The following is a 12,109-nucleotide window of genomic DNA, read 5'->3' on the forward strand; positions in this document are numbered from 1 at the left end:
ATATTAATGGTCAAAGTCCTAAACTGCATAAAAATCCTTATAATCCCCAATATTGATCTCCTATGGGTCATCCCAGCTAGAAATGTTTTGTTCTAAAAACGTTCTGAGAACATTACTATGAAGTTCTAATAATGTTTTCAGCGGGTAGTTTTATTTTGGTTCCCAGAATGTTCTCCTAAAACATACACAGCAAAAAAAAAAAAATCCAGTGATAAAAGTTAATGAGATAACTAAGTGATTAATTGAGTGATGAGTGAGCATTATTGAAGACACCTGATGTTAACAAGCAGAATCACTGAAGGAGAAAATCACAATTTTAAGTCACCATTATTGTGATCCGTGTTTGTTTTAGTTGGGTTCTTGACCCTTACAATTTTAACTTTAGATTTTGTTTGGCTGTTGTAACTGAGTTATAACTCCCAGATAAACAAAGAGAAAAGGTGATCAGATGTTGTTGGTTATGTTTTGACATAATCATCATTTTACCTGAATCACAAAACTCATTTAGAGCCTAATCTCTGACTTAAATTTATATTGTTGGTTACATCATGAAGTGATTCTACAACATAAGATCCAGAATTTTCTATTTATTCCAAAGGATTTCTTAAAAGTTTTTTGATTTAATAAAAAAAAAAAAAAAAAACTTTAGGCACAAACAGACATCAAGATTGAGTGTATGAATCTCAACAATGGTGACAAACGAAATATTTAATTAGGAAAAGGAAATTACTAAGACAATTTCAGATCATAATTTATTCATAACGCAATGCATGATGGGAGCCATGAATGAGTTTTGATTGGTGGCACCCAGAATGCACTGCAACATGCTTTATTATTGTCACCATTGTTGAGATTTACAGGCTGAATCTTGATGTCTGTGTGTCTAAATAAAATCTTTTGAACAGAACTTTTAAGAAATATTTTGGATTTTATAGAAAATGCTACAAATCGTATGCTATTAAATCACCAGGCTGCTGCAATTAACAAGGAAAACTTAACTCTCTAAACTTTAGTCCCCTGTTGTAAGTCACTTTGGATAAAAGCATCTGCTAAATGACTGAGTGTGAATGAGTTTGGTGTTTCAGGTCAAAATGATGATTACATCAAAACATAACCAACACCACCTGATCACCTTTTATCTTTGTTCATCTGAGAGTTATAACTCAGATACAACAGCCAGACAAAATATAAAGTTAGTAGTTTAAGGGTCAAGAGCCCAACTAAAGCAAGCACTAATCACCTTAATGGTAACTTAAAATTAGATTTTCTCCTTTGGTGATTCTGCTTGTTAACATCAGGTGTCTTCAATAATGGTCAATCATCACACAATTAATCACTTAATTATCTCATTCATTTTAACACTCTTCAGTGTTCCTTTAACACTCATATTTGAACACTTTAACCCTTTGAGTGTGGAGTCTAATAAATTCCCAGGAGAGTTAATTTAAGTTTTTGCTGTGTAGGATAACATTCTCTAAAAACATCCTCAAAATGTTACAGTTAAAAGTTATATCTTAGTTTACATTTAACCTTATAGAAACATTATTTGGAATGAGAAAACATCCTCAAAACATTATTTGAACATTACATTCAAATGTTTTCTTTAAAACATTAACCTAACTTGTAGGGAATGTTAGCCAAGGCCATCCTTAAAAATATTCTTGTTTGCCGTAACCCGACCGACCCTGTCAATTTAGTACCGACCCAATTATTTATTTTTTTTCCCTTTTAGTCCGACTGACTTGCCGGTTGTAAACTTGCGTTAAGACCGACCGATTTTTTTTTAACTCTTAAAACAACTAATACAAATGCAATAAAATAATATTAGTTATTAAGTATTGTGAATATAAATTGCCTAGACCTACATACAAACATAAGCTACGTTCTTTCTTTTAAATAAAAACCTGTGGCGCGTCATCTATGATTATGTTTACACCATTGGTTAACGCATCACACTACAGCCTGTAGGCTAAGTTCGCTTCGTTTCATTCACTGTCAATGGTTCGCGCTTGGTAATGATGGCTGCGGCTTTACTCTAAAGATTATTTCATTTTTATATGTTGTTGAATATGGTTTATTAAAAAATAAACATGCGAGAGCGTGTTATAGGCTATATGTCATGTTTTAGTCAGATATGACGACGCTACTGCAACACACTCGCCGCAGATGAGAAGCTGCATCAACGTGCAAACTATCGCAAATCAAAGTGAAAGTAAGTCGCTGACGCTTAACACACAATCATCTTCATTAAATGTAAAGAAACGAAATGATCTTACCAGGGCTGTTACTGCTCTCTCTTATTACGGGCTTTGATTCAGAAATTTTAGCTAATGATCAATAAAATAATGGTGACGTGCACTCCATTAAATCTGCATATAGCGGGAGTTGAAGATCGGATTTATATCAGCAAAAAACAACAACACACATTTATGTAACCAGGTGTAAATGGAATCGTTTTGATAAATCAGATTGGAATCCGATCTGAGAAAACGCATGAAGTGGCCTGGTGTAAACAGCCCCTAGACATAGGTGAAAAATGTATCCCGACCCGACCCCGATTTTTTTTTTTTTTTAATAAAAAAAATAGACTTTTTTATATTATTTTTTTTATATATAAAAAAATATAGACCTACCTACCGTCCCTTTTTTTCTTTTTTTTTTTGCTGTTACTGCAAACCAAAATATTTTTAAGGATGGCCCAACGTTCTGAGAATGTTCCCTGCTAGCTGGGATACTAGGCTAAAATAGACTCTTCTGATTTATGCAATATTTCATGTATGACCCATGAGGGACGTCAATATTGGGAATTATAAGGATTTGTATGCAGTTTGAGGAATTCTAAGGCTTAATAATGTCATTGATTCAGGAAAGCTGAAGGTTTATGGGAAGCAGCTCACTGTGTTTCACTCTCATATAAACCAGGAATAAATGATACAGTAACATCTCTCTTCTCAACTACTGCCACTGTAAGCTGTGATGATTGAACACAAACTGCATGTCATGATCAATATGAAAATATGATGTTAATGTCCTGATGCGTCTGAACATTCATCTTCTGCAGCTCCAGTCGCTTCAACAACACTGACTCCAGTCAGAAGCTCAAACTCTGAGAAGACATCAAGCCGAACTACAGCAGCAGCTTCTACACAAGGTTCATGATCACATGATCACTGTCACACATCATCAGTCTCTCGCTTCAGTGGTTTGCACTGGCTCTCACAGACTGCTTTATCATCACACATATTATCATAAAAAAAAGCTCTTTAGTCAGATTTGTCAGTGAGTTTTGATACATATGACCGGTCTTGTACAGTCTGTTGTCTGATACAAAATAATCATAATATATAGCTAGATATTATGTAGAAATACCAACTTATTGTGTTGAAATAACGGGATATTACGTCGAAATAACGACTTAATATCTCGAAATAACAAGAAATAGTTTTCTTTTTTTCTTCTCCACCATGCGGTTCAGGGCTTCCATAGAGTCCTTTTGCGGCGACGTCACAGTTACGTCACGGCGCTAGCTGGAGGCAAAACAAACGGAAAACTGGCCAATACAAACCAACACAGATTCGGCTACATAATAAGGAGCTTAAATTATTATTTTTATTATTAAATGTCATCTTGTTGTGTTGTTGGGTGCAAGAATCGATGAAAAATGAGTATGCTGTTTATTTCTAGAAAATATTCACATCATTAAATTGCACCGTAATGTCACTCTTTACATTGTCGTCTTCTTGACGCTGGCTAGGCAGAACTGCGGATCGTACCACACAAGTCTTTACATGACCATTCAGCACATAGTTATAGGCATCTAAATATAGATATATATATGCCCTCAGTTTCTCTTCACCCTCGGTTTCTCTAACGGGTAGGTGTAGAAGTCAGGCCACTCAACCAGAGGTAGCGTTAACGTTAATCCTGTCAGATCGTCCATTGACTGAGCGCGTGTACGGTCATCTGGTTCCGTCCGTTAAAATTAACTTTTGCAAATAACAATCGCGGTCCTGGACAGTGAGTGACCTTGCACATTAAGACAAAATCGGATTTTCTACAGTCATTGTTAAAAAACAAGCTAACAAAACTGCAAACTAGCGTTAGTGAAGCGGCCAGAGGGATCTTTCTGCCTCCAGCTAAGCCCCGCCCACACAAATACGTCACCATGTTTACCAACTGTAAAAGGGTCTATACAGCCTGAATATAATTGCTTCCAGAAATGATTTGTGGGGGTGCTATCGGGGTGCTTTGGTCTTTCTTAGGGGTGCTGAAGCACCTGCTAACCCCTCCCTATAGCGTCATCTTCATCTTCATCTTCATCAAGTCATCTTCGTGAAAAGGTAGCCGTGACATAGGAAAGCAAAATCACATGGTCACATGGTCAATACAATGAATCAATGCCATTGATCTCTCTGAAGTGACGCATCAGCTTCAGCATTGCCCATGTGCTGCATTGCTGCTCAGCTGAGCCTTGTAAAGTGGAGCTCAACGTTATTTATTTAAATATTAATATAATGACATCTATCTTTGAATGAATCCGCATTTTTTATACATTTCCATTGAATGAACAGTTTAAAGGTGCAATGTGTGATATTTCTGAGGATCTATTGACAGAAATGCAATATAAGATCCATAACTATGTTTTCAGTGGTGTATAAAGACCTCACTTAATGAACCGTTATGTTTTTATTACCTTAGAATGAGTCATTTATATCTACATAACCGCGGCCACCCCCTTCTATGAAGGTCGACATACTGTGACGTCAAACATGGAGAAAAACATGCTGTCTGAACGACGCCTCGGACATCGTAACGTTAGCTATTTCCCCTTACCTAAGTTAGCTGCTTTGATGCTCTTATCTTATACTAACTAGCATGGAAACAAGCTATGGTAAAGTCAGTGAATAAAAGACTAACACAATGATAAACAAGTAAAAATATCAATCGCAATAACATGTGGTTTTACTGAATAATTAAGTAAATATAATTTAATATAAAATATAATATAGAGAAACCTCATTGCTTGACTTGCTACTCTCTGCTGACTCAGACGACGACATCTTCCGATCCTACGTCGGCCACCGTAGTTTCTCATTCGAGTTTGCAATTTGAAGGAAAGGCCGCGAGTTATTGACCGGTTGCAATTCGCAAATCTCACCACTAGATGCCGCTAAAAATCACACACTGCACCTTTAATGACTCACTCAAAGACGGTCCCTTCCCGACACCTAGTGGCGTAACAGTGTAACTGGACTGAGTGACAGCGTGTCTAGAATGCGCTGAGACGAGCAATGCCTATACTGGTGAAATATCAGCAGAAAGCCTCTCGTAAAGTGAGATTCAAGGATCCGAACTAATATATAACTGTTATATTACAATGGATTAACAAGCTTATTGTTAGGTTTATGTTCTGTAATTATATTATGTGCAGGGCCGGCGCGTCCATATAGGCGAACTAGGCAATTGCCTAGAGCGGCACTTTACCTAGGGCGGCAAAATGTGTACCAATCGGGAATGAACAATTCACAAAATAGGCTATATGATTTGCTGAGCTGCCGCTGCGCCGCCCTGCGCCGCCCCGCGCCGCCCCGCCCCGCCCCCTGCTCTCACGAGTGACTCATGACTGAGTGATGGGAAGTTCGGATAATTTTACTGACTCTCTTGTTCGATCTCGTTCATAAAAATGAACGAATCTTTATTTGAGTCATTTCGTTAATTTAAGTGGCTTTAAATGTTACACAGCCAAAATCCCCGATCACATCCACCTGCTACGCATATAGTATATGTATATATTTGCTTCCTCTTGGCCTAAAGTGTTCCTGCAACGGGAGTGTTCTCTGGCTAGAGCGCAGAACAGCGGAGTTTGTATGGACAGAAGTGCATGCCTGAGCTTGTGTTTTGGGTTAAGCTGCGTTGCTTTGACATTGTGGAAAATATAACAATAGAAACAAAATATAGGCTATTAGCCTTTTTACCCATTATTATCAATCTAAATTAATCTCGATTTTAATTTAACTTAATTTCGTTTTTCTTTATGTAAATTTCGTTTTTCTTTATTTAAATTTCGTTTTACTTTATTTAAATTTAGTTTTTTCTTTATTTAAATTTTAAATTTAGTTTTTTCATTATTTAAATGTTTTTTTTTCTTTATTTAAATTTAGTTTTTTCTTTATTTAAATTTAAAATTTTGTTTTTTATTTATTTAAATGTTTTTTTTCTTTATTTAAATTTCGTTTTTTCTTTATTTAAATTTTACATTTTGTTTTTTTCTTTATTTAAATTTTGTTTTTCTTTATTGAAATTTTGTTTTTCTTAATTTAAATCTACCCTTTACTGTGTCAGTAATTTGTTAGGGACTGTTCGTTTTTTATTTAAGGGGCCACCGGAGGAGTTTTGAGATCTGTTGTCAAAAAAGACATGACCCTCCCTTCGCCAGCAATACATTTTTCTATGACCCTCCAAAATGTTTGTGAAAAAAGGCATGACCCTCCCCGATAATTTATTGATTAGCCTACTTCTGTACTGGTTTGCGCTTGGCAAAGATGTTCAGATAGCCATTGTTTTGTTTTTTTTTGTTTTTTTTTAAACCATAAACTCTTGCTTTCTCATCTTACTAGGGCTGTAACGATAGACCAAACCTAAGATTCGGTTCGTATCACGATTTTTGATTTTAGATTTGAAAAAAATCATGTTTTCGGTGCTGATGGTGAACATGTGGGTGGCGCTGCCAATAAAGCATCTAAAAGCTGTCACAAAGAACCAGCAAAAGTAATGATTATTAATATGTCAAATATAGCAAGGAAACATTTTAATTGTTTATTAATAAACAAGTGTTTTCTGTGTCGACTGCAAAGATGAAGTTGACGATGCGTCGCGATCTTCTCAGAACGCGCCAGAGAGAAATGCACATTTCATAAGCAGAAAGCAGTCTGTTTTTTTAATTGTTCTGTTTAAAAGTAGACATTTCAAGCTTTCTATATATTTCTCAGGTCTGTGAGGCAAGTAGCATACCTTACGCTGAGTTTCAGTTCATTTATGAGACAAGAGTCCAGTTCACTCGCCCGCGCCTCCGTGATTATCTATTTTCTACTATATTTACTTCTTATTTATTAAATCCAGATGAAACATTGATTAAAATTAAGATACAATTAATAAAAAAACGAAATTCACTTTAAAGAAAGGCTTTGTGCTTTCTGTTTGAGGTCTCTGTGAAATTTTTAAAGTCGCTTTCAGAGCAGCCCGTAACATTGTTTTTTTTTGTTTTGTTTTTTTTTCACATAAATGCGAACACGAAAAATAAAATAAAAATAATATTTTATGTTCTGTCAGAAATGATCTTAGTCAGAAAATACCTTAAAGTATAGACTACCAGACATGTGTGTGTGCGTTTTATATTGCTAGTGCAGCGCGCGTCAAGTATATAAGCCCTGCCCGCTTGAGGTGCGCCGCTTCCCGCTCGAGGTGTTCTGTAGTTTACTAAAAGTTTATTAATTCTGAACGTGTCGTGTCTCGCGTGTCCATCTATATTGCACCACCAAATGCGACACTGCACTCCCTTGTGAAGTCGGTTGGATGAACGGTTCTCGAAATAATCAAAATGCAAACGGACATACAGACACATAGAGATTCCTGCCTTTATTAGAGAGAAGAATATGTTCAGCACCCTCTCGAAGCTTTGAATATTCGATGTTCATTACTACCGCAGCTTCGAAGCTCAAAAAATGGTATTCGGACCAGCCCTATAGGGGCGGCACAAATGTTTTTCGCCTAGAGCGGCAGAAGTGCACGCGCCGGCCCTGATTATGTGGACAATAATATATTATTATATTATTGTATCTTCTGTTTACTCCACTTCGTTTCAGTGCGGTTTATATTTTCATCTCATTACTGAACATGTACTCGTCTTCGTGCCTGCTGACCACAGCCTAACACTTATTTATTTAGGAATAAATATATAAATAAATAAATGGAGATAATACCGCATATCGCGCTGTTGAGTCACTCAAAATTACCTCAATGGAAATTCCTTCACCACAACAGCCCTGTTGTTTCTTATTGGCTATTGTGACAGTACTGACATAATCAACAAACATGTTTGATATGATCGGGGCGAGCCCGATTTGTGTGAGAGCAGATCGGGAGGGGCAAGATTCGATCTGTGAACGCCTCACATTACCAGATAATCTGCGCCGAACATCGGAACCGATCGAGGTCCTCGACACGATTTTGTCTCCGATTCTCGGGAGGGGAAAATCAGGCATAAATCGGCCTAAAACTCCTGTAGTGTGAGCCAGGCATTAGTGTGTAAGTCTCCTCGCCTTTCATTGTCAATTGCGCTCTTTCTGTTGGCGACCCGTGTGAGCGGCGAGTAACAACGATCTCTGATATTTTTAGCATATCTCATCCCATGTTAGTGTGAGCAGCCTTCAGCACTGATACGGAGTCTGGACTATCTGGACTACAGCAGTTTGTACAATAAATGCCTTGATATTGTGTTCATGCATTCAAATATTATATATTTCTATTTCCATTTTGTTTTTAATAGTTGTAACATCAACTACAGCAACAGCACTTACTCCAGATACCACAGCAAACTCTCTGAATCCAGGTGTGTGTGAACATCATCCTCATTTGACCGACTCGTTGTTCGAGCAGCTGATCACAGATTTTGACTCAAGCCATGTTTAATTTGTAATCTACATCACTTTCTAATTCCATTCTCTTGTACATCACCAACAATCATAAACATGAAAACTAATACCGTAATGTAAAAAGTAACTGTCATTAAATGTCACACACATCATTCTCATCCAGACAATCCTAAACAATCATCATTCATTTAGTGAACATATGAGGTACAGTCTGTTAGTGTACAAATGGCTTTTAATACATATCAATTTCTATAAAATCGTCATCACAAGCATCAATTTACATGATAAATAAGGATAATTATGCTATTCAACGTGCCGTTTTTATGTATTTGGTTAAACACAGTAATATAGTCCTGCTGAATGTGTATCTCTATACTCTCTCTCTCAGTGATTGTGATTGTTGTTGCCGCTTCATTCGCTCTTCTCCTTCTGGCTCTTATTCTCTGGGTGATTCGTAAAAAAAGAGCAGGTGAATTTTTCATATTTCATATTTCAGAAATCAATGAGTTACAAAAATAATGTTTCTATTCTACAGCACTAGATTCTTCTAGACTCTTTTAAAACTGATTGTCATCTGCATTAGAGACTGTGTGTGTGTTTGATCATAAACTTTCCCGTGACATTATGTTTCAGGCAACAGAAGAGGGACTGGTGACTCTGTGGTAAGTATTACAGGCTGATCCATGAGTTATTAATGTTCATAAGGACTGACCCTGAAATATGACACTCTTATTACTCAGATTATAAAATGTCAGGGTTCTCAGCAGACAGTTCTGTCAGTCTTGTCTTAGTTTAATGTGTCTCTGTGTGTGTTGTGTTTGAGCACATGGCTCTGTCTCTATTTGTGTTGGCCATGTGTTCCTCTTGTCCCGCCTCCTAGTTTCCCGTGATCACGCCCTCTTGTTTAGTCGTTGATGAGTCCTCGTCAAGCGGGAAGGAAGTCGACCGGAAGTTGAAGCCGCGTGCCACCATCTTGTAGCAGAACTTCACTTGCGTTAGCATCCCATTGACTCCCATTCATTTTGGCGTCACTTTGACAGTGAATAACTTTGCATCTGAGGCGTTTGAAGACTCCATTTGTCCATTATTTATTTCTAAAGAAACACGACAATGTATAAAATGCTCCATTACCTTGTAGCTTACGTTATGGCCCCGTAGAAGCAGTTTTTGTAAAAGTAGGCTAACGATTGCGTCATAACCACGCGACTCTCTGTCGCACAGTAGAGAGATTACCGTATTCACGGGAGGAGAAGCTCGCGGGCAATCGGGGAGACGTGGAGGCAAAAAGACAAAATAATTAATCAGAATACCTAGCAAAAGTTTCTCCTGCTCCTAGCTCATGGACTCACGATCTCCGTCTCTGCAAAATTCGGAAGGGAATGATTCAGATTTCTCATGCCACAGCCACTAGAAGACAGACGGGTTGCTCACGTCACATCTACGTCGTCAAGCTCAGTTTGAGTCAGGAACGGAAGTCCTAAACAAACGCTGAAAATGGGCTTCACTTGCCTCAATTGAGTTCCAATGAGATGACTCTGTCCATTTCTTATACTGTCTATGGTCCTCGTCAGTCTGAGTGTGTGTTCACCTGTTCTTTGTCTGAGAGGCTGTTCACACGACAAAAACGTAAAACTTTTTATGCATTTTGGCCTTTCATTTACACGACAATGGTGTTTTGGGGCCTGAAAACGTAAAGTTTTGAAAATGGGTTTCAAAGTGCAAGATTTTGAAAACGGTCTCCGTGTAAAATAACAAAAACGTGAATCTGTGAAGACTATGAGGTCATGCACATGCGTATTACGTGTTCAGTCTATAGTGTTTCATCGCCATCTAGTGGCCTGGCAGCAGAATACAGCGTTTTTAGTTGTTTTCGCGGATCCGTGTGAATGGGGATCGTTTTGACAACGGTGTCGTCTGTACACGGAAAACTCACAGGAAAAACGTCTCCGTTTTAAGCATATTGTTTTCGTGTGAACGTACCCTGAGTGTGTTGTGCTATTGTTACTAACTGCCCATTCAAACATCATGTTTGTATAATAGATTTTCACAAAACATTTATGTGAAATTGCCAGGACATGTTTTACATATATATTACCTGAACATTTGCAGAACCTGATGGATGGCATTTAACAGCTTGATTTTTCCATATTTCCATTGATGTTTAGGAGCAGACAGATGATGAGACTTATACTGAAGTCGCTGCGCACAGTAAAAAACGAAGTAAAAAGAACAAGGTGAGCGAACACTTCCTCGATGTTGTCCAGCTTCTCTCAACATATTTTATTGCCCATTGTTCTAGTTGTGGATTTCATCATGTGTTGTTCCTGTTGTGTGGGTCAAGTCAAGTCAATCATCCTGTCATGTTACAATAGGATCTGTCATCATAACTTTATGTGTCTTTATAAGTGATTTTCACAAAACATTAATGTGAAATTGCCAGGACACACGTTTTACACATATATTACCTGAACATTTGCAGAACCTGAGGAAAATATCATTGATGGATGGCATTTAATAGCTTGATTTTTCCATATTTCCATTGATGTTTAGGAGAAGACAGATGATGGGACTTATACTGAAGTCATCTTCTCTCAACATGATAGTTTGTATTTTCCTCTTATATGCCGTTCTTCTTGATTTGTGTGATTATATGCAGTTCTTCATGAATTGTGTGATTATATGCAGTTCTTCATGAATTGAGCTCAAACAACATGCTGTAATAATCGTGGGTTGAAACAACTGTGATGTTCATTCAGGTTTGCTGTGATGATAAAGTGACTTATGCTTCCATCAGAGGAGCAAAAGCTGGAGCTCAGGAGAACTGCAGTCAACTTTATGAATATCAATCTAATATAACTCAATCCTAATTGTTTCATTCATTGTTAATACTTTCAATGTATTTTACATGTTAACAAACAAATTGTAATGAATTGTTGTCTTTTGTCCTCTTTGTGTTCTGGCTTTGAGTTCTAGCGCTTCCAGAACTGTTTTAATAACCTTTGGTCTAGTTTTAATTTAGTAATGTGGAACTAGTGTGTCTACTTATTTTCAGTAGTATTTTCAGAGCGATGAACTCACTGTTGAGGTTTGGGAACATGTTTCTGCTGAGTGTGAGAACTCTGTTAGTTTAACCACACATGTTATTAGAGAAACACATGTGGTTAAAGAAGAAAGAAAGAAGAGGAACTGACATCTTAACCCACACAGAACTGATCATCTCTGAACCCAGTTTGAATTAATTTGCATTAAAAACATGCTAAGGAATACATAAAGGATCTGCAATATATGGAAGTTAATTTTCTCTTGTTTTGTCTTATTCACCAATAAAAGGAACCAGACAAATATATCCATTAAATAAGTTATTTTTGTTTGACCAGGTTCAGTCCAAACTGGGTTCAGAGATGATCAGTTCTGTGTGGGTTAAGATGTCAGTTCCTCTTCTTTCTTTCTTCTTTAAC

The 12,109-nt window shown here is 37.2% G+C and overlaps 1 protein-coding gene and 1 long non-coding RNA gene across 2 annotated transcripts in view; both read left to right on the plus strand.

Annotated features, from left to right (window-relative positions):
* The window catches only part of LOC309509128 (uncharacterized protein), a gene marked incomplete at both ends in the record, with an annotated part of 85,808 nt that overhangs the window by 889 nt on the left and 72,810 nt on the right, over positions 1–12,109 (plus strand). The window lies entirely within an intron of this gene.
* Positions 2,750–11,577, plus strand: LOC309503384. Its single transcript, XR_014207627.1, has 6 exons — positions 2,750–3,151; positions 8,546–8,608; positions 9,040–9,120; positions 9,285–9,313; positions 10,817–10,885; positions 11,202–11,577. It is a non-coding gene; the product is annotated as an uncharacterized lncRNA (long non-coding RNA).

This window comes from Leuciscus leuciscus, assembly GCF_965113295.1.
Source record: "Leuciscus leuciscus genome assembly, chromosome: 1".
In the NCBI taxonomy this organism is placed as follows: Eukaryota; Metazoa; Chordata; class Actinopteri; order Cypriniformes; family Leuciscidae; genus Leuciscus; species Leuciscus leuciscus.